This window comes from Sus scrofa, unplaced genomic scaffold, assembly GCF_000003025.6.
Source record: "Sus scrofa isolate TJ Tabasco breed Duroc unplaced genomic scaffold, Sscrofa11.1 Contig1914, whole genome shotgun sequence".
In the NCBI taxonomy this organism is placed as follows: Eukaryota; Metazoa; Chordata; class Mammalia; order Artiodactyla; family Suidae; genus Sus; species Sus scrofa.
The window spans coordinates 387,463-411,393 of NW_018084979.1; positions in this window are offsets into that span (position 1 = coordinate 387,463).

Genomic DNA, 23,931 nt, shown 5'->3' on the forward strand with positions numbered 1-23,931 from the left:
TTTCCTGTAACCTTTCTTACGATGCAGATATACTGGTGATGAATTCCTTCAGGTTTTGAATGGCTTTATATTCATCCGGCTTTAGAATGTAACTAGAATTAAAAGTATACTTTCGGGACTAAACACCAAGAGCTTTCATATAAAATTCTTGCTCTAAGAATCTGACTGCTATGTTCTCAGAGGTAAAATATTATTTTTTTGTTTGTTTCTCTGAACCCAACCAAGAATTGACCACCATTTCAGAAAACTGCACCCCGGACAGTAACATCCGGCTCCCCACCCACGCACGGTCTGCACCCAGTCGGTCACGGTCATTCTAGGCACATTCTACTGCTTCGTTATAACTTCAGGAGTAATTGTGCTCGAGCTTTTGTGCATCATTTATTATAAACAGCTTTCCGATTTTCCTTTTGTCTTACAATTAAGGTATTATGTTCTTCTTAATGTTATGGTAGTAGTTCATATAATCGATGACTTTCGAACCAAATAAAAACTGTCATTTTTCTACGGGTGCCTTAAAAAACTACCCCAAACGTAGTGGCTTCAAACAATAATCATATTTTGCTCACAATTCTGTGGGTTGGCAATTCAGGCAGGGCCCAGATGGGAGGGCTCCCCTTTGCTCCACAACACGCTGGCAGAGAACACTTTGCCTTGGGGACTAGTTGGCAGATCGGCCCGAGGCTGGCTGGTCCTAGATGGCCATGTGTCTAGAAGTTGGCTACTGCCAGCTCGGGCACCCAACTCTCCTTCATGTGGCCTCTCCAGGTGGTCAGCTCTGGCTTCTTCAAATGGTGACTTGGTTCCAAGAGGGAGAAGGTAGAAGTTGCAAAGCCCTTTGATGCCTTGGCTCCGAAGCCACCCAGCCTCATTTCCATTGAATTCTACACATCACAGGTAGTCACACAAGACTAGCCTGGGTGCAAGAAAGTGGAGCAATGGAAACCACTTCTTGATGAAAGGAGCGGCAACACCAGATTGCAAAAGGCATGTGTACATAGATGGGGGGGGGGGGATCTGCTGGCTGCATTTTGTAATTTATCACAAAGTACGACAAAATATGTGGTATAAAAGGGACTTCGGGTCTGTTATGACGGAGAACCATCACCGGAAATAATATTTTCTGCATCTCACCTCTCACCTGTCCCAAGGGACACACCCCCTCTCTCCACTCCTCGTGCAAACAAATAAAAGTCTTCTATGCCGTCAAAGGAGCGTCACCTCCGCAGACGGCAGCAATGGTCTCCGACGGAACAGGGCACCATCTGTCTGCAACAGTTAGCGTTCTGTACTGAGTGATTTTTTTTCTTTTTAGGGCCGCACCTGCAGCATATGGAAGTACCTGGGCTAGGCGTCGAACTGGAGCTGCAGCTGCCAGCCTATGCCACAGCCACAGCAATGCAGGATCCGAGCTGCATCTGCGACCTACACTCGCATCTTGAGACACCTCCAGACTCCCAACCCACTGAGTGAGGCCAGGGATCGAACCCGCATCCTCATAGAGACAACGTCGGGTTCTTAACCCGCTAAGCCACAACGGGAACTCTGGGCACTTCTTAAACCTTTAAAAAAAGACACAGTTAGACTGAGATTTGATCATGAGCGCTTGTTTGGGGCTTTGTTTTGTTTTTCTATAAAACAATGAACCAGGACACTGATATAGCCTATAGCACATTTTCAAGTAAAGGGTCTTTATCATCAGATAGAAAACTAATTAGTTAACTGACAAATTAATTAGACAAGTGACACCATTCTGTGGCACGGGGGCCACATAGACCAACCCGCTTGGCGTGGGGAAGTTCTGGACACCGTGCGCCGTGCCATGAACAGCTGGAGAACGCTGAGCTCCTCCAAAGGGCGAACGGTCTGATCTCAGGACGTCCTAACCAGGCCCCGCCTTTCCCGACACACTTTCCCCACACCGTGGGCGAAGTACACACCGCCAGCGTGGGTACCCATCGCAGGGCAAACGAGCAGCCATCACGTCAGCGGGCACAGTCTCGGCGCCGGGAGCGGAGGGCTGGGCACGCCGACGGTCAGGGTGTCCTCCCTCCCTTTGGGAAAGGTCCCCTCCAGCTACTCTACTGCCCTCAGTCATGTCTGTTCACGCTCACCTTTAGGAAACCTCTCCTCGAATGCCGTGGCCTCCCAACAGGTCCCAGGGAGGCAAAATAACTTCAAACACATGGAGCCTGCCACGTGTTTAACAAAGGCAGGGGCATGATCCACAGTAACCTTGGTGTCCCTGACCACACCTGTTGGCCCAGCAAGCGTGCCAACCAACCGGAGCCCCGGGGACAGGGTCCCTCGACTCCCTGGGGATGCACCGAGAGCGAGCCATCCCATTTGGCTGAACCAGGGCACAACCTATTCCAAGAAACAAGTCTGAAATCCCATCAGGCCATAGATGGCAAATATGATTTTCTTGCCAGATTCCACATAAAAGGTGACATCTGTGTGGTGTCCAGGGCCTATAAAAAGCTGAAATAGGGCTAAGAATATAAGAATATAAAAAGAAGTAGGGACCCCCCCTCCCCATTTAACATACTCCAAATCCTTGGATCTTCCGTTGGAATAAACATCCTCCAAAGCAAGGGTTTTTTTTATGAAATCTGAGCTCCGTGCAGTGCACTTTGCTGGTGACCCAACCAGCAGCCTTCACCAGGTCCGCGGGCCCGTCTGCCAGCTCTGTGAGCGCCGGGTGCTCCTAGCTGTCTCCTTCAGAGGGTCCTCCCGGCCCCCCTGCAAGAGGCACACTCCCCTCAGAAGGGATGCCCCCAGCCCAGGGAGCCCCAAGCAGGTGGCAGAGGATGCGAGAGCCCTCCCACATACCTCAAGATAGGATGCACTCTAAGGGGCTCCACGGTCACCCAGGGAGGTGGCCCAGGTGTTGCCCTGCAGCTGCTCTCATGCAGTGAGTGTTCCTGTGTCACAGCTAACGTCTGCTGGTCCACGCGACCACGGCTTTAAGGAAAGGGACGCCCTAGCGTTTAATGTTTACTGAATATTCCCTGCAGCAGGAACTTTCCAGTTTTTTGACAATGACCCAAAATAGATAAGTATACTGTCGTCATCCAGAACATGCATGCGTGTGAGTGTGTGTGTACACAACTGAATGTAAGTGTGTGGGAAACATTCATGATACTGTATTTTCCTTTGCTTCTGATGTTTTCTATTTCATTTTTGAAGTGTGGGTCACAACTCCCTAAATTAGTTTTACCAACTTTAACATGTGTGACACACAGTTGGAGAAACACTGCCCTGCCGCTCTTAGCAAAGCGCCTCATAGATCAGAGGCACTCAATAAATATTTGATGAATGACTGAGCGATTGGCTGGTTATGAGAAGGTCCAAGAAACACTCTGGGAGGCCCTTGAGCTTTTGGCTCTGGGCCTCTGGATCTTTTTAATTTGTTAGACCCAATGGCGAATTATACGATTTATCTCCACGAATGGTGCGGTCTCTCAAAAGGACACAGGGCGGAGGAGGACTCGATCCAAAGGAACCCCTGTCGGTGTGTTTCGCCAAGTCCTCGGGCTCCTAAACGAACCCCGTAATTTTAGAAATATTTAAATGACTGACAGTTTTAGGAGGTCCAGCAATGACCAGAGATGAGCTCAAAGGGTTACCTCCAGAGAACAACTGCCAAGAAAGGCTTAAAAGGAGTAAACTGGGAGCCATGAATGAAAGCAGAAAAATAAAAAATAATAAAACTCGGAAACAGCAAGGTACTTTCTGAAAGCGTTTGCTATCACTGTCCTCTGGGGTTTGGCACCGCCTCAGCCTCAGGCTGCAGAGCATCCTGCCCTCCGCGGGCTCCCACAGCAGGTGCACGCGTAGGAGAACCCGGGCGAAGTGAGCACCCCGGGACTGGCTGGCCCACAGCCCTATGCCTTCCAAACGCCCCAGAAGCAGGAGACTCGGGCTCCGACCAAACGGAAAGGAGTAGGGTGCTGTTCTTTTTTTTCAACTACGTGGCTGGTTTTTCAAAGATTTTAAAGAAAAGGAGTTCCCACTGTGGCACAGTGCGTTAAGAATCCAACTGCAGGGGCCTGGATCACTGTGAAGGCACAGGTTCGCTCCCAGCCTGGTGCAGGGGGTTAAAGGATCTGGTGTAGGCCACACTGTGGCTCAGATTCAGTCCCTTGCCTGGGAACATCTATATGCCACGGGTGCAGCCATTAAAAAAAAAAATTAATATTTTAAAGAAAAAAAAAAAAACAGCAGAGGGAGCTTCCATCGTGGCTCAGTGGTTAACGAATCCAACTAGGAACCATGAGGTCGCCGGTTCGATCCCTGGCCTCACTCAGTGGGTTAAGGATGTGGTGTTGCCATGAGCTGTGGTGTAGGTCACAGATGTGGCTCAGATCTGACGTTGCTGTGGCTGTGGTGTAGGCCGGAGGCTGCAGCTCCGATTTGACCCCTAGCCTGGGAACCTCCATATGCTGCAGATGCAGCCCTAAAAAGACAAAAAACAAAAAACAAAAACAAAAACACCATCAGAGAAGAAGAGCAGGGAGAACTCTGCGTTCTCCAGGCAGAAGGGCCTGGGCGGCAGGGGGTGCATGGCAACCACTGCCTTGGGTCCTCCTCAGCCTGGCTGACCACCCCTGGCATCCAAACTGAGTCTAGCATCCAACCCGTAGACGCACCTAACCCTGAGCCTCTCTGTCCCTGCCCTTCCTTCATCCCACGCCCCGCAGAGACTTGATTTCACATCCTATCAACTAAAATTCCCCAAATGAAGCAGCCTGGACTTGGACTTCTTTGTAGCGGCCACTGACTGCAAAAGGTCAGTAAACACAACGGGGGTGGGGGGAAGAGCATAGCTCGGCGTTCCCCAGTGGCCTAGTGGTTAAAGATCCAGCGTTGTCACTGCTGTGATGCAGGTTCGACACCTGGCCCAGGAACTTCTGCATGCTGCAGGCATGGCCAAAAAGAATAGACTCTCTTGGCGTTCCCGTCATGGTTCAGCGGAAACGAATGAGGATCCATGAGGATGCAGGTTTGATCCCTGGCCTCGCTCAGTGGGTTAAGGATCCGGCATTGCCGTGAGCTGTGGTGTAGATCGAAGATGCAGCTCGGATCCAGCATCACTGTGGCTGCAGTGCAGTCCGGCAGCTACAGCTCCCATTCGACCCCTAGCCTGGGAACCTCTACATGTGGCCCTAAAAGGACCAAAACAAAAAAAAAGAATAGTCTTATCTTTATCGTCACCACTCTCTCACAGACGTTTATAACACTCCTTTCAGTCATGAGCTTAGGCAGCAAAGCTCAGGGCAGCACATCAGCGGTTCCTGTGACGTCACCCCCAGCAGACATCAGAGATGTTTTTCTCATCGCACTCAAGTTGCAGCTATATCGCCAAACATCACCTACACTCATTTCTTCTGGGAAATTATGACCGGCGTTCAATTTGCCACCGGATCCCACTGGTTTGGCTTTTACTCTAGTATAACTTTATTTCACTGACACAGGTTTCCTTTGGATGCTCCCCCCCCAAAAAAAAAATTTTTGATTCATTAAAAAAACCTTAGTCCAAGGAAGGATCCAGAGGCTTCCACCAGACTCCCAAACTAACCTATGGCACAGAAAAGAAAACTTTCATGAATATGCCTCCGTCTGCCAGGAAGTTTGCAATACTTATTCCTTCTCATTTTCAACCACTTTTATTTTTTTAATTTTAAAAAATATTCACTTACCTGTAGTCCCAAATTACAACACTAATTCAAGCTTGTGCTAACGAGGGACACAGTGCAAGGAAAGAGCACAATCACCTGCCGAAGAAATCCACCACCCCTGCCTCCCGCTTCCGTGAGCACACGAGAGGGCTGATGTACAGCGTGCTTCCACCAAAAGAGATGCATGCTACACGCATTATTCGGTAATTTACATTTGCCACTTGGCAACTGACACATAACATAGATATTCCTACAAGTCCAGGACTGTATATTTTTCTGGTTTCTTTGTGCACATTTATATAAAATTAATGTGAATGAAACCGTATCAGACACGCCATGGTTTTTGGTGCAGCATCCTCCTCTGTCTTCTACCTCCCTAACCTATATTAACTACCCACCACCATGGAGCCAAGCAACCCAGAACTGAGCAGCTTAAAACAATCATCAACATTTATTATCTTAGAGACTCAGTTGATGGGAGTCAGCTGGGAGCACTCAGCTGGGTGGTTCTGGGCAGAGGGTCTCTGAAATGATGGCCGAAGAGGTTGTGCGGGGCTGCTGTCATCCGAGGGCTTGACCGGGGCCGGAAACTCCGGTTCCAAGATGGCGCCTCACATGGCTGGTGGGCTGGTGAGGGGGCTGCTGTGAGGGGGGTGCTGCTGGCAGGGGGCCTGTGTTCCTGCCATATGGACCTCTCTACTCTGGGCTTCTTGAGTGTCCGCATGGCATATGGCAGCTCTTCATTTTGGTATATCCCACTGGTTATGCAGGTCAGCCCTCTTCACTCGGGGTAGGGCCTACACAAGGGCATGAACGTGGGAAGCAAGGCTCCCTGGAGGCCTTCCTGGATGTTGGCTGCCATGACCTTCAACGGCCCCATCCCACAAGGGCCACCTCTCCCAGATAAGCCAAGCTGGTGCCTTCCAGCCTTTGCAGACAGGAACAAGCAGATCTATCCAAGAACCCACACAGGCGACAAGTGCACGCTGAGGGACGTATTACTGAAATGAACACTGCAAAGACTTTTAAATAATTAACAAAAATCTCTAATTTATCAAAATCGGATACGTTTCAAAAGAAATATTTTTTACCAGTTACAAATAAAGAAACTGAAACTCTAGTCCAAGAGTGTGTGACCAAAACGCGGAGCTACTGGCATCCAGAGCCAAGACCACCAGACTCCAAAGCCCACACTCTTCCCACGACGCTAAGCAACAGACATCACACCGTCTCGCCAGCCTCCCTCTGGGTGACAGCCCTGAGTCTCCTTATAGAGGATGGTCACTCGTGCTGCTTCCTCATGAACGCGAAAACTCAAGCCTTCTCATCCCAGCCCTGTGCTCTCTGTTCAAAGCCCCAGGCGAACACCGGATGCTGCCCACGCAGCCTCGCCGGGTCACTGAATCTCTGCCTGCTCTGAGCCTCCCTCGGTCCACCTGCTGGTTTCTTTCCCTCCTTTCACAATGAAATGTTTTCCTTCTGCCCTTATCCCTGTAAGTGCACAGCGAGGCCAAGAGCCCGACGAAGGGACGGTTGTTCCACCAAGGAAATGGAAGGCAGGGAGAGGGAGCAGCTGAACTGGACTAGCTCTGCTAATCTTTCTTCCCATCGTCTCCCCGCCTCTAACCCTCGTCAGTGTTGGCAGGTCCCCGGTGTGCCCGGGTCCAACCGTGAGCCCCCATGGGGTAGTCTCAACAAGCAGGAATCAATCACTCCCCCCCCCCCCCGCCCTTGCAGCAGGCACTTGGGATTCAGAGCTGAGACAGGAAGAGTGTCCGTCCTCCAGGAGCACGCCGCCTGTCCTAAAAGCCCAGATACACGCATCACAACAGCCTGTACAACCCCATCGAGGTGAATAAAGCCCCACAGAGCAGGTACAGACGAGGCCAGACAAGGCAGATCGATTGCTAGTGTTTCCACTGTGGGTGGAGTAAGCAGACCTTCCCCCAGGATGCCAGCAGGTGCCCGGTGAAAAATGAGTCTGTGCTCATGCCCCATGAGCGTGCTGGCAGACGCATCCTTTTCACGGCCTGTTCAGAGCATCGTGGGTCTCCAGAGGAGGGGAAATTACATGCAAGCTTTCTGAACCCGAGTTGGCCATGAAATCTTTTTCCCCTCCTCCCCAGGAAATATCTTATATTCCCTGGAACATGGTTTGGGAGTTGCTGAAACAGGGTAATCTATGCTTTGTCCTGACCTCAGCAATGTAAAACACGCAACCAACAATGGCTGTGTCTTTCCTTTCCTGCTCCTTAGGTCCGTAATGAGATCTGAGGGCTTGGGGGCTTGCCAGAAATCTTTATTTATTTACATTAAAAAAGAAAAAAAATATATATATAACCATCCACAAAAGTTTCACTCTTCTTTGTGCTAACAGACCTCAGACTCAGCTTTTACCTTGCTGGAGGGAGAATTTAATTACTTACAGGTTTTTCTAGAAGCGTCCTCAGTTCAACCCTGCCACAGTTTATACTGCAGCCCACATTACAGAATTCCACTGGCATTTGGCTCCTCAGTGTCCTTCTTTAGAGTGGTGGTGCTGTGCTTCCAACGATATACACAGAAGAGTTTGGGAAATACCAGCCGCTTGAGACTGCGCGGATCGAATGATCGGCCCCGCTACCCAGAAATTTACACAAAGCACTTCGCCGGCTCCGCAGCCGCCAACGACGGCGGGGGCCGGGGGGGGGACAAGCTTTCCCCTTGGCCACGGACACGAACTCTGGGGCCGCCCGCTCAGGTATCGGTGGCCCAAAGCTTGACCCCCTCAGTGAATTCCTTTGGGAGATGGTGGCGTCCGGCAGGGACCCCCGGGATGGGGAGAAACTGGAAAAGATGACAGAGTCTCCCTCCCAAGAGGAAGCGTCAGGAAACAACATTTCTTTCCAAAATTGCTTTTACACCGTTAGCCAACAAACGCCGGTTTGCTCCTGGTCTACAAACGCCAAGTCCAGAAAGACAGACCCCTCCCGGGAAATCACAGGTGCCTGAGGCCCGCCGCCCACTCGAGAGGCCGGCGGGCGCTGCAGCGCGCATGCGCATTCGAAATGGCAAGCCTTCCAAGGGTGATGCTCTCGATGGAGATGCTCGGAGGCGAGGACGCCCGGCTCTCCCTCCGCCTGTTCCCGTCCTCCCTGCGGAGAGGCTCTCCACTGCGAACGAGAGCCCCGTCAAGGCCAGACGGTGGCCTCGGAATGGCTGATTGTCCTTCCCTTGGCTGGAGGGGCCTCCAAATGCGCGTTTCTAAAGAATACAAGAAATGGCGGCACCTCCCCCGCAGCAAAAACACTTTTATGGATGACTAATCAGCAATAATGCTGCAAATGACCCGTCTGCAAAACCTTCAGTGCCTGGAGATCTAAATTACTCTAATCCTTCTCCCCCCCCCCCAAAATTAGGTATAACATAATTTCAAGTAATGCAAGAGCAATTTCTCCCTTCATTGGATACCAAGCTCAAGATGTTACAGGAAAAAGAAATAGCTTTTACCGCTGATATGAGAAATTTAAAAGAGAGACAAGTGTGAGCAAACAAAAGCTGTCACATCAAATACTGTGGGGGAAAAAAAAATCTAGAAAAAATGCCAGAAATGCTCAAGTCTAAATAAAGTCATTTATTTGTTATTTTAACCCCTTCACTGTCGGAGTTACTGGCAGTGGCTAGTTAATTTTCCGCAGGTGGGAGTGCCGAGGCTGGTCCCCTGTGCTTAGAATAACTGTTGTATTGTGGCCTGTCCCCTTAGTTCTCTGGTCTCTTAAAAAATTTCCAAACACAAACAGGATGGTACGGACATTCCTCGTCTGTGAGTATCATCTCTTCAGAACTCCAATCTTGTCCAGTTTCCGCCACATTGAGCAAACAATCTAGACCATGAGCTCCCGAAGGGCTGCAGCCACACACTGTGGGCTTCTGGTGGACGGTAGGTATTTGGTGGAGTGTGGTGGGAACTGTTGCTCGAATTTTGTGTCCTAGGCAGTTAACATGCAACTCAAAGCTAAGATGCTTTCGGGGAGAGGGGCAGTGGCGGGGGATGATGCTATGAAGCCCCTTCCCCTATAGAAGGAAAAGCAGGTTGGATAGCTCTGGGGTTGGTCCCTTGCTCCTTTTTGGTCGAGTTCATAAGCCTACTTCCCAAGTTAAGATTATGTGCCACTAAAACTGAGTTAAGATAAGGTTGGTTTTCAGAGCACTGCTCATGAAAGTCTATGGACATAGAAGAAGGTACTTCCAATTCGTTGGGGACTCACTGTGGGCACTACGGGTGACTCCAGGAGGCAGAAGTCACAGCCACCATCCTCAAAAATCTACCCCTCACTCCTCTGCCCAACACAGCAAGGCTTCTGTCACCCATACCTTGCTTTGGCAATGGTCACCAGGACCCCCTGGGCAGTCCCAACCCCTCAAGACAGCACACAAAGCCCGCCAAAGTCACCAGGTCCCCCCACCTCTGCAGCCCTACACCCTCCGTGCCTTTTACCAAACAGGAAGTTCTCCCAGGTCCTCTAGTCTCGGCTCACACACGCTGCACACTGCAGGGCTCAAACCCCTGGTGCTTCCGGCCCCTGCCCTCCCTGCACGTTCTTTCCTGACCACCGGGCACTGTACCAGCCCAGCTCCTGGTGGTTCATGCGTCTGACCGCCCAGCTAGTGAGATAAGCCCCTTGCAGGCAAGAACCCAGCTGCTTTGCCTTGGAACCCTGGGGTTCCCCGTCCTGGACAGATGCAAGGCAGATCCTTAAAATGAGACTGCGTGACACGGTATCCACCAAAGGCAATAATCAGCTTGCAGAATGAATCTGGTTAAATGAGGTGCTGGGATTTTTAAAGTTATGCTGGGGCCCATGTGACGGTTCCTCCAGCGCCCCTCCACCCCACCCATCTCCCTGAGCCCTGGTGTTAGGACTTTCTCGGTGGTTCCTCACCTCGTGCACCCTGGCCATGAGTGGAAGAGAGTGCGTCTGTGGTCCCAGGTGCCTTGTGGTGACCTCCCGCCTCTCCAGCATTTGGCATCTTCGGTCCCTCGGCGTCGCCAAGGGAGGCCCTGGGCAAGAGCCCTGCTGTGTGCGGAGGAACACGAGGGAAGCGAGGTCAGCGTGGCCACGTGCTCTCAGTGGGGCCACGTGCTCTCAGCGCAGACGGTCGGCTGTGGGTTTGTGTGTGGGAGCACAAACGAGGCACACGCCCTCCGAGAGTCTAGGACTTGTGGTTTGTGTTATCTCGCGACTTCATATTTGGAAGAGGTATTTTAATTTCTTATGAGCTGTGAATAATTATGTAATTCTGCCACCTTCTTAAAACGAAGACGTTTCAAACTGACTCCCGTAGTCCCGGGCGGACAGCTTTAAGGGGACTTGGCTGTTTGCCCTTGGGTTTTGAACAAGTGGGTACCAAACAAATTCTTGAAGGCCGCGAGAAAACCGTTCGCAACACAGAGCCATCCGATCCAAAAGCGTAAAGGAAAATCCCTCTTCCTTCTCCAAGTGAATCCTTAAAAATTACTTCTGAAAAACAAATTCTGCTCGCACTCAAGTGGGAGAACTCACGTTCTGATTTGTTTTCAACCCACTTCAGTCTTCAGTGTCCCTGAGTTTTTCCAACACTCCCTTTCACTCTTGTTTGTACATTAGTCATGCCATTCTTCGAAATCCGTCTGAGTCCTCCTCATTCCTCCTCGGTTGCTGAAGAACCTGGGGGAAGGTTCGAGAAGATTGCGTTATCAAGTGCTGCCATGACTTCTCAGTGGTCTACCCCTGCACTTTAAATCATTGCCTAAAAAGCACTTCTTAGGAATGCCTCCCTTTCTAGACTTATCCCTGTCAACCCTTTAGTCACTTGGTCATCAGTATCTCTGGGCATCTGCACGCTGTTCCAAGCACTGGGAATGGAAAGCGTGCAGGCAGGCAAAGTCACGCACCCCGAGGGACCAGGACCGGGTGACGCTTAGACTCCGGTGACCACCCGCAGCTGACTTCATGACACGCACACCCGAAGGTGATCACTTCATTAATCACAGACAAGGGATTGTGAGCAGCTAGGGATGTGCTTATCTTTTTTTTTCCCTGGGGCCTAAGTTTTTTTTTTTTTTTCTCATATGTATTTCATATTCCTAGCTGGAGGAATATCAAAAGAATCTGAATATCACCATCTGGAAGTTATGCCATGGACTCCAGTGGGCAGGATTAGAGCTGAGTTTCTCTTCTTCCTCTAAAACTGTATTTCTTCTGCTTCCAAATGAGCACAAACATGTCTGATTCCCTAATGAGGCCAACCCAGAGCCTAAAAGTGCCTTATGCACCCACTGGCCCAGGTTTAGGGGATTCGCCAATGTAGCAGAACTGTTGACTGGGAGGTTTGGGGAAGGGGGGAGTTCCTTCAAGGATATTTGATCATCAGTGACTTCACTTAGGCATTAAATCAAATGTGCTGACATACACGAATGTCAGAAATGCAGTACCCGGCTCCTTCCCAAACATCTGTTGGTGTGTCTGGGTCTGGATTTTATCAGGAAGCCCCAGAAAGCCAATCCAGTCTCAATACCATGCCATCACCAATCAATGGTTCACAGTTCTCAATACCACGCCATCACCGATCAATAGTTCATTAGTTCCAATGGACTATCTTTTACTAGTATTCCCCAAATGGGTGTTTAGCTTGTTACTTTTGAAACTACTAGTAGTCTTCAGACACGGAGGATTGTTTTTTGAAAACGTCCGCTTCCTATACCTGTACTACATCGCCGGCATTCGACGAGGCTCTTCCTGCTCACCCAGAAATGTTTATCATCCTGGGCCTTCCTCTCTCCTGCCAGGCCAGCCCGTGAGCTCCCGAACGAAGACCCTCCCAGCACCTGGCAGGTGAGAGAGCTGATAAACACAGAAGGATTTTTTAGTTCCAACTGTATTTTTAACTCTCCCCTATTCAGTATCAGCTAACCGGTCTCGAGGATGTGGAGTCCGCTTTGATAGTACAATCCTAGTTCTCCTGACACTTGCACGGGGCAGATTCAGTTTGGAAACATCCTCTGATGATCGTGCACTGATTCTGTCCACACTGGGTGAACATTTCTCAATGCCACGGCCCAAGCAGGCTGCCTGCCAAGAGAAATGGATTTCAAGCAGAAGTTCAAAACACTTGCCATTGTGAAATCTGCCCAGGAGTCCTAATTTACACCCATTCGTGGTTATTATGATAGAGTTGGTAATGGAAGAAGCTGCCACGAAAACAAAGAATCCCCAGATTCCTCTTTAACACGGCGACGCACGCAGGCTCTTGATGTCTGGCGTCTGGTGCGGGTCCTCGCTCGACCGTGGAGCCGCAGTGCCTTGGCCGTAAGACGGAGAGAGTAAGACCCCCCCCCCCCGCGCCAGATGGACCCTGGAAATGGATGAGTCCGTCCACACAGGCAAAGCCCTCGGAGCAGTACCAGGCAAAGCCATTAAAGCCGGCTCTTATTAAATCCCCTTAGCCTCCAGACAAGGTAACTGAAGACAAGTATAGAGTTTAACATGAGGTTCCCTTTGGGGTGGGGGGAGAACAATCTTCATACATCTTATAAAAGTATTGCATCATCCTTCTTCAGAGCTTCCATCAAAAGTGGAGTCTTTTCACCACGATGGATGAGAAGAGAAGAACCAGAATGTGTCTCCATACATGACTGGGTCACTGTCCTGTACAGCAGAAATTGGCACAACCCTGGGAATCACCTTTTTACTCGGAAAAATAAAATAAAGAATCCTTTTTTAAAATGTGGGCTTTTCCTACACGAGACGCGCGTTGAGACTCTGTCTGCACACACAAGCTGCATGAACTATTACCCGGGTAAAATCAAACAACGGAATATTAGCAAAGTTTTCCACAAATTGGTTTACATTTATGGACCCAATCTTCAATGGCTTTTTTTTTTTTTTTTTTTTTTTTGGTCATAGGTACGTTATCCCAAATATGTCATCAGAAAGGTTTTTAGTGGGCAGACTTGAAGCTAAGTTTATACAGCAAATTAGTGGTACGTTGTGTGCATTTGCTAAAGTATTAGGTATGTAAGACATTGTAATATTGGGGCTATTCTGCTGCCCATAGACAGTGTCTGTCCACAGCTACGATATTATCCAGCCCCATCATCCAGAACGAACTGCCTAGAAAGCATGTGGACTTGTTAATTCTTCCGGCCCTTACAATGAGAAGTTGGAAGGGCCTTTTGCAGGGAAGCGATCCATGGGGTAAGTTGGCTTTCTCTTCCAACGCAAAGATAACTGCAAGGTAGAAACTGCTCGCTGTGAAAAATAGCACACTCAGCAGAACAGATCTCTAGAAGGCAGGGCTGAACAAAAGATGTTACCACTCATGTCAGCCATCCAATTGTTTTCTCCGCCTCCAGCACTTATAAAAGTAAACTATTTCAGAAAGCAATTGCCTCTTTTTCAGCTAGGATGTGCTGTTATTACACCAAGCGGCATCTATCATCTGCTCTGCTTCTCAAGGGGGATGGAGGTTACCGCAACTAAGCCGGGTGACGCTAGCTCGTCTCTACACAACAGAAGGAACGTGAGGCTCTGGAAGTTTCCAAGGCTCTCCAGGCCCCGGCAGAGCCAGACCCGTCCAAGGCCCGTGTTCCTACCTGTTACCGACACAGCCTCCCTCCGCCAAGGACGAGCAGGCCCCAGATCCAGTTGCCAGGGGCACCTGGGGACCTGGCTCCGGGGCCCTGGCTGCCCCTTTCCACCAGGAGGAAAAGGAAGGAAGCCCTCCTCCCACCTCCCCGGGGCACCAGAAGGGGACCGCCTCTGAGCTGCCCGTCCCCCCAGCCCGTCCTCCACAGCAGCCCGCCCTTCGGCAGCTGACAGAGGGGCACAGACACACACACGAGGGCTCCGGCTCTCAGAGGTGGTGTCTATGCCATCATTTCCCGGCTGCCCCTGGTCGTGTCCAAGCAGATATGCAGCTGATACCAGCCCTGCTGTTCCTATGTGACAGCCGACAAAATGCATCAAGTGGCAGGACATGTTTCATGTGTACACAAGCGCACACACACACACACAAATAACCAAATGGCTTCCATGGGCAACCAATGTTTACATCTCTTTAGAGCTCAGATATGAAGACTGTACCTAATCGCAGTAACGGGTGGCAGGCTGACACTCGTAAATGCGCCATTCTTCAAGGAAAGTCCGTATCACTCAGAAGACAAATATTCAGCCACCTTCATCCTTCTAGTTGTGCCTTTGCAAAACCCTGTTTTCTCCTTAACCATCGATGACACAGTTCCACGCTTTACAGCATCTGGCAGGGCGCCGAGTCTGTCATCTCACGGGCTGATCCTCGCACCAGCTCCCTGGTGAAGACACTGACCCCACATCTGCAGAGGAAAAAACCGCAGGGTAGAGTAACCAGGCAACCTGCACAACACAGCTCCGAGCGGGGGCCGGGGCCAGGCCAGGCGCCGTGGGCTTCGGGCTCGCAGCTCCTGCGGGGCAGACACCTGGACATCCGCCTCCTGGAACATTCCAGCAGCTCTGCGTCTGCGATTTAACTCACCTTCTCCCAGTGCTGACACGTAGAAACGAGCTGATGCTTTCACCTAAGAAGGGCGCTTTTCCCCATCCGTCCTGATCTTTAGGGAACTACATAAAAGACAAATATACAGTAAGCGTTAGCAATCGACAGACATAATACAGTTAAGTTCAAAATGACTTCAGACAAAAGAGGAACGGCTTTCCACCCCTGGTGGAGTTGGGCATGGTTTGGTTGTATTTTGCCATTGGTGGACACAAGCACTGGACTCTGGGAGGAAAAATAAAAAGTTCAGGGTCCCCTCCTGTCCCCAAAAATCCAAGTTGGGTCCTACAGATACGCTGCATATTCTAGAAAGTTCTGCTTTTCAGGAAGCTACATCGATTCTGCCCTGGAAGTTCCCTTATCAAAAATGGAGGAGGAGTTCCCGTCGTGGCGCAGTGGTTAACGAATCCGACTAGGAACCATGAGGTTGCGGGTTCGGTCCCTGCCCTTGCTCAGTGGGTTAACGATCCGGCGTTGCCGTGAGCTGTGGTGTAGGTTGCAGACGCGGCTCGGATCCTGCGTTGCTGTGGCTCTGGCGTAGGCTGGTGGCTACAGCTCCGATTTGACCCCTAGCCTGGGAACCTCCATATGCTGAGGGAGTGGCCCAAGAAAATGGCAAAAAGACAAAAAAAAAAAAAAAAAAAAAAATGGAGGAAGGAAAGATGACGGTGTTTCTTAGGGGGTTAAAAAAAAAAAAATACTTGAGCTCCTCATACCCCAAGGGTGGTTCCTTTTCTCAGAGCCAAAGAAAAGCCTAGAGCTACTCAGGCCACCCAGCAGTCCCGTTTACTCCCGGGAATGAGCAGGGACTTGCCTGAGCCAAAGAGCAGGTGCGACTTCGCAGGAAGCTCGTCATCTCGCTTATGCTTTACTCTTTTTTTTAATGTGCTGTAAAACAGCTTTCTCTTTTCAAAAACTTTTTACAGATTAAATTGCACTGCTTTAACTGAAAACCGTTGGGATAGACATTCCTCCTTTTCTTTAGGTGGGCAGAATTTGGAATCATTTTCAAATCAATGTCTGATTTCTCCAACATCGCGCTGCCCTGCGTGTCTGTCTTTCAGCATGATGAGCCCTGTGCTGAATACTGATTTGAAGTGTGGTTCACCGTGAAGACTTAAATTGTCCTTCCCACAACTTTATCTGAGATGCCTGACAATGGTGACAATCACAGGACTAGTTTTATTGGGTAAAACTATTCTATCTGCAATTTGCTCTGACAGGCTCCGCGATTTTTAAGTGCAATTAAATCCTGAGAATTTGCCCAGAAAAAAATAAAAATTCTACCACATTTTAAAAAAAATTTTTTAAGAGACAGCAAAAAAAAAAAAAAAAAAAAAAACAGTTGAATTGAACAACTAATCACTAACTGGTTGCTCTTTAAAGAAAAAAAAAGAAAGAGAGAAAGAAAAGAAAACGTATCCAGCTGAGCCCAGAAAGCAGTGTATAGACAGGCAGCTTTCTCAGCCTGGGAAACAGAGGCCTGGAGTCACAGCAGCCCAACCAGGGCTTCCAGCGCTGCTGGCATCCACAGCTTCAGAGCTGAAGGTTCTGCCACATTCTGGGGGAAAAACAGGAAACCTGCAGAAAGCAACCCTCAGCAATTGCTGTCACCTGAGTCCTCTCAGCCGAAGCAGAGCAGCTGGCTCCAAACAGGTAGGGGTAGCTCGCGTCCCTCTGCCCTTCCCCCGCCCCCGCTTCTGAACCCCCAAAACGGAGCCCAGAGATACAGCACGGACCCGCCAGACCGAGTTACCCAGCCAGCCAGAACCAGGGCCGGCAGGTGCAGTCTTCCTGGGTGACGGCCCGGGGAAAGCGGTCACCCACAGGACTGGTCCCCCGTTGGCCTCTGGCGAAAGGCAATTCGCCTTTCTAGTCCATTGCGAGGGCTCCTGCTGCCCCTGTAAAGGACCCTGTCCCTGTCACCTCTTGGTCTCCCATGCTGGAAGTCTTGATTCAGCAGGAAGCGAATCTGACACTGAAAGGACAATCCAGGTGACCTCTGGGAAATCAGACTTTTCTCTAGGAGGTGTCAGCTGTACCTAACGCGGAAGGCTGTGCACAAAATGTGAACTTCACGCAGAAACAGAACATCCTCGATGGGGCACCTTCATCCTTGGTAAGTCTCATCACTGGGGCCACGTAGCTCGAGACTACAGACAAGCCCCGGAGAAGCCGGCCCCCGCCGCCTGGCTCCGGCCCCTCCCCACTGCCATCCCACCCTGTCCCCCAACCCCCAAGGGAGCACTGGGTCTCGGAGACCCCTGCTGGGCGGTCCTCCCTCCTCCTGGAACCCCACGCACGGCGTCGAACTCTCCCTGCGTGTGTTCCCAAGACTTCTACTGCTGGTAACACCCAAAGGACCTGTCTTTCCCGAGCCAGCCCTGGGCTCCTTGAGAGCTGGGACCACCTCGCGTCGTCACAGGGCGCCTGGCACACCGCCGGGCTCCTGCAGGTATTTGCAGAAGGGTCTTCTCCTTTCAAGCCACCAAAACAGCAGTGTGCGAAGGCCACCCTGGGCCCCCGATGTGGCTGCTGTTGCCCTGCAGGGTCTCCCTCTGCAGACAGGGCGCCCACAAGGGCAGAAACCACCAGCATCCACGCACATTCCACCCCATGCCTGGGCCAGTGCCCTGGGCCCGTTAGAAGCTCAAGGAGGGTCCACGGAACACGTGAGTTGAAGGCAATATTGACACAGAAATGCTGCGTGTAAGCCAGACAGGCCCAGGAAACAGAATGTTCTAACGTCCCCAGTGTTGGAAAATTGCCCGTCAGTGTTTCTGTACCTATTAAAGTCCGCAGAACTTGAACTGCAACCCAGGACAGACGCGGGCAGATCAAGGGGAGGCATCACCCCATCGACCTATGGCTAAGGGATGAGGCTGGAAACGGAGAGGCACCCCAGAGCCCCTACCTGCCCTTCTTGGGCTGCTTGGCACCTCTTTCTGGACGAGCCTCTCCCGTGAGACACCCCAGACCAGCCCCTGGCTTGATGGATGCCAATGCATGCCGCAGGACTCCGCCCAGCACCGCCCCTGCAAGGATGGGTCACTGGACCCTCCATCCCAGCCTGGTGAGGGGTCCCCATACCTGCCCCAGGTGGCGCATCTGACTCAGCGCCTCTCCCTTGTAACCAGCACTCTGTGGCTCCCACGGGTCTTGGGTCAGGAAGGGGGAGAGACTGCTGCTTCTTTATCTTTAGAATAGTGACTTAACAACCCTGCCTCAGGCAGCGTCTGGATCTGCTGTCCCTCTGACCTTCCGTTTAGCCCTGGCCCTCTAGTCTCCTGCCTTCTCTCATTGTAATCATGCAAAATTAAGCAGACACTTCATCCATAAAGAGCTCCGTGCCACACTCTGAGCTCTGCAGGTGAAAAGGTGCAAATGTGAGAGACATAAAAAAGAGGGAGTTTCCGCTGTAGCTCCGCAGGTTACGAACCTGGCTAGTCTCCACGAGGATGTGGGTTCAATCCCTGGCCTCTGTCAGTAGATTAAGGACCTGGCGTTGCTATGGCTGTGGTGATTTGACTCCTAGCCCGGGAACTTCCATGTGCCGCAGGTGCGGCCCTAAAAAAAAAAAAAAAAAAAATAGGTCTTTAGATGAGAACATTGCCAGGAGGCAGGCATGGCCTCTGGCCCTTCAGGGCTGAAGTTCCCCCTGCCAGCAGTTTTCCTCCTTTTCGGAGACTGGGCCCCTCCCATGGGTGTGCCCTTAGGGACGGGTGTCAGGGCACAAGTGTTGGGCCCAGGGATGAGCAGAGAAGGGCAGATGCCACCCCTTCAACCAGCTTCGTAAGGCCCCTCCTGCCCCTCTGGGCCGCTCCCAAATATGCACCAGCAGAGGTCCTCTCAGAGTTATCTCCTGAGAGCCACTCTCCACCGGCTCCCAAGCCTTTCAAACACAGGGCACGCTGGCCTCCAAAGCCTCTCTGTCTTTTGAGCATGTAAGCTGCCACCCCCATGGAGCCAGGACCTCAGGAATGCACACTTATAGGGCCCCAAGCCCCCTCAAAAGTTGCACAGCTAAGGACATATTGCTTCAAGCATTGGGTGGGTTCCCGAAGAGTCGTGTGCAAAAGTGAACACTGGGGGAACCCTCTGGTGGCCCCGGGGGTTGGGGATGGGACTTGGTCACTGCTGTGGCTCAGGCCCTGTGACAAAGGTTCCACCCCTGGCCAGGGGAGCTTCGGCATGCCCCAAACAAAACACAACAACAACAACAACAAAAACCCACTTTCCTCAAAACTGAACTCTGGCACCGTGGGTCAGCGGCTCCAGGGCCTTCACCTGACCGTCACCTGCGCATTCGTGCAGGTTGAACACTTACTTGCACGGCGTGAAATCGAATGAGGGCTTCTGACGTCTCTGAGACAGCGGCATGCAGCCCATGTGCACGAAATTGCCTCTATGGGCCTAGAACAACTCCGTCAAAGGCCATAAACTACTCGTAACTTTTCTCATAAGATAAAAAGGCCCCAATCAAAAAAATACACGTTCCATCCCCACTGCAGTCGGGATGCCCGCCCTTTCTGCGTGTTTAAAATGTGCACGGTCTCCTGAAACAGCTGACGCCTGCTAGACCTTCACCGAGGTCGCCGGGGCTCCTTGCGTCCAGACTGGAAGGAACGTGGGGGCGGGGGGACCGAGGCTCCGCCCCCTGCAGGAGCCCCGCCCACATGCCGGTGGCTGACGTCCATCGTTTTAAGGCTCTTCTCAGTACCTTAGTCCTGTGAGTCATGTACGGTTTATTTTCATTCAAAAGGTCAGAGGCAAATGAAGTCACTTGCCGCTTTTTTCAGCGTGGGAGACTTTCCTGGCAGGGGAGGAGTGAGACGTGGCCATCAGAGGTCATCTGCTGTCCTTGGCGCCGCGTCCGGCCGGCAGGAGGCCTCCCGCAGTCCCTTCTGTTACCTACAGGAGGACGCACGCAAGCGAGCCTCTGGAACGGAGCGATGGGCGCTTGGGAGGCACCAAGCATGGTCTCTGGTCCGTAACTGTCGGCGAACCACCCGAAAATGCTTCCTTAAGCAAATGACCTAAAACGGACCCGTGGGAAAGGCCCTGGAAGGACCCTGGAACGGGTGCCTTTCTTTTTTTAAGGCCAAGAGGAGGGGTTCTGTAAGCCCAGGCTTACACGCAAGCCCCTAACTCCAAAAAACTCTGAAAACCAAGCGCTCTTTCCTAAATCCAGCGCACTCCGGGACATAAGCCCGCCTACCGTCTCCATCTGATGCCTCCGAGAATGAAGAGTCATACGTTTACTGTGAAAACGCCCATGTCTTTGATAAGAGGAGGCTCCCAGGCTATAGGATTCTGGAAATGGCAGTCTCTCCACTGTATTCCCCTTGCAAAATCTGGGGCAGGGGCCGGGGGTGGGGGTGGGGGAAATCTAAGTTCTGAAAAACATCCTCAAAGTCTGATGCAAGAAGGAGCCTGGCATATAATTAGGATAAAGAAGCACCTAATTTACTGTGAATAAGAAGGGTGATGCTTAGGATTAAAACTGATGACCTGGCCTTGACCCAAAGCTGCCCTTAACAAACACCCAAACACACAGCGCCCGTTCAGCAAGTGTTGGCCCAAACCCCAAGATTAATTCTGTGTTGAACCCTAAGTCTAAAGGAGGTATTTTTGCTTTGTTTTGTTTCTCTCTTTTTTTCTCCCCAGAAGGACACTGAGTGAACCCATTTAAAATGAACCTGAACCGACGTATTTTCTTAAGCGATTGAATTGGAACAAAATCAGAACATGAAACTCTTCTCCCAAAATAATATGAACAGAATCAACATCTCATCCGGTCTTAGTCCCTGCTTGAAGAAACACGGGAAAAGAAGGTCAGTGATTTCACAGATGGGAAAGGCTTCAACCGCCCAGCCATTGGTTACAACTTTTCCTCGGGGAGAGAGGAAGGTTTTCAGAGTTTTTAAAACGGCTGGAAAAACAGTGCCACGTGTACGCTTTGACCTGGCAGTCCTCCAACTCCAGCTCCGTGTTTTATATACCTGCTTTTTCTCTTGACGCTCTTACTGGGTCTTGCAAACATGAGCTGAGAATCTGATACCCCAGGAGGAAGTTCAGGGTCTGGGCTCAAGAAGGAGGCCCCCTTCAGACCCACCGTGCACCTCGAAAGCCTAACGCTCCCGATTTGGTTAATTTGATTAAGTGCTGAGAAATGATACCTCGCTCACAGATGCACTGCATTCTAAATGTTAAATGTTCCTCCTTCAAACTCCTGAGTTATTTTCATCGTCTTCATTTCTTCCTGTACCACCGCAATTGCTACTCTCTTTGTTCCCTGAAGAGTTTTGAAGGTGCTTTTGTTCGCGTCATTTTTATCTTGTTACTGTAATCACGGGCCATTGACCAGAGTGGAATTCAGAATTCTCATCCTCTGCAAAGCCAGCCCTGTCGCCAGGTCTTTAGCAGGATGCTTGAAAAAGATGCCTGTCTTCAGCCCCTCCGGGCACACCAGAATGACCCTAGGCGACATTTTTTTTTTTTTTCCTCCTTCTAAAAGAGCCAGGACCTGGGCGGGTGTTGGGCCACCTCCTAGAAGATGCCCAGACAGCCTTGTGTGCAGGAAACCTGCCAGAGGCACCTCTTTCACAAGATGAGACACGACAGCACTTTCAGAACCTTCTGCTTGTTTCTCAGGAATCTGCTCCTTTTCTTGGGCAAATCAAGACCATCCAAAGCAGACTGATCTGTTTGGATTTCTGGATTTGCTTTTGTTTGTTTTTCCTCCACTTTCGCTTGCAGTCCAACTGAGTCATATTCACTTTTTAAACAATTTAAGATTCCGTTCAATTTAAAGAGTTTTATGTTGTTTGAAAAAGCCCAGTGACAGGTCCTGTGAGTTCAGCCGAGAAGCATGTGGACTTCGCAGGCACCTCTGGGGAACGGGTGAGCTGGTAACGGCCCCCTCCCCGCCGCATGCTTCCAGCGGGATTCTGATCTCCGTGTCAGCAGGCCCTGGCCGGCTGGATGGCCTACTTTGGGGGTGCTGGTGCGAACAGAGCCCCAGGATGTGTGTAAGATGATCCCCGTTCCGCTGATTCCTCCTCAACCAGAAACATCCCCAAAGTCAGGCTCCAGGATGAGAAGGAAACACAGGGCAATGAAACACAGATGGGAGCCCCCGGTCGCCCACGACGACAGCCCCCCGGGAGTCTTAAGTGGGCCAGGTGGATGGGGGTCGGAGCCGGGTCTGCGAGGTGCAGTCTGGACAGGTGGCGAGGAGGGGGGAAGGTGTTTCAGGTAGAGAGAGGGTGGGAGAGAAGTCTAGAGGCAGGCAGAAGAAACGCTGGTTAAGGAAGCAGTGAGGAAACTGGTACGGCTGGGGCGGAGGATGCTGAAGGCCCCCCAGGAAAGTGCCTGAGGTGGACCGGGGGGCTTGACACCTGCTGTTCCTTCCCACCCAGGCTGGGAGCATCCAGACCTCTCCAAGCAGAGGAACACCTTGGGCTGGCCAAGGGTGCACTGTGCATGGAGAGGTCGGAGGCCAGGGAGCTGACCCAGGCGGCAGCCGGGCCAGGAGCCGCGTGAACCAAGAAAAGAGGGGGCAATGCTGACAAAGAGCTCAACAGAGTTGATGAGGATGCAAACTGCTCGAAAATGCATGCTCATTTTAAGGAGTTCCCTGGTGCCTCAGGGGGGTAAGACTCCAGCATCATCACTGCTGTGGCCCAGCTCACTGCTGTGGCGCGGGTTTGATCCCTGGCCCGGGAACTTCTGTGAGCCTCAGGCGCAGCAGCCAAAAAAAAAAAAAAAAAAAAAAAATTAGAAAATAAATGATCCCCTTATAGATTTAGCAGACAACACGTTTCCCTTCAACTGATGTTCATGTCATTGCCACCCAAATTCTAATTCCTTAACTATGATCCTATCGCCTATTCGCCCTGCCTAAAATTCATCCAGACACTGCCACATACGATCTTCTGTTTCGCAGAGTGAACGTCTGGGATGACACACCAGGGAGCAAAATCCGAATTCTTGCAAACCCGGCGCTCTGCTGTGACAACCCCGGACCTGTTTTATTTTTTAAATACCTTCCCCCTTTAAAACACCTGCTTTCTCTCCATCCTGACGCCTAAAGGAAAAGCCTCCTTTGGACTGGGAAGAGCAGAAGTTACCCTCCACCGCAACAAAGGAAACGCTCGGCTCTCTACAAGAGTCACCCGCTACATGAAATAATACACGAGACCATCAACCAAAACCCACACATCAAACCAGGGCCCATCCTGTTTTCCCACACGAAAGCCACCGTGGGATAACCTCACCCCTTTGGAATTAGGCTGCCGGTTCTTTTGACACCAGTGTGGCCGCCCCACCCCGGCTGGGGATGGCTGGATTTCCATTAGAATCGCCTGTCCTTCACCGCCTTTTCCTCCACCCCCTGCGCCCAAGTCCAGTTATTCAGTGAGTTATAATTTGGCACTAAAATTCAATTAAGCTGAAACTTTGGTCATACGTGGTCTTTTTCTCAGCAAAGCATAATTCCTTTGACCCATTTTCCAAACTTCGGCCGATCGATTTGAAAGCAGACTGTTGACGGAAATTCGAGCTCACATCTCTAGAAACTGGCTGGAATTTTTTTTGCTTTTTTGTTTTTTAATTCAAATACACAGTCGGGCTAGGGGAGTTAACGGTACGGAAGGGCTCGATGTTTTCCTAGCCCTTGTCAAACAGAGGCCTCGGA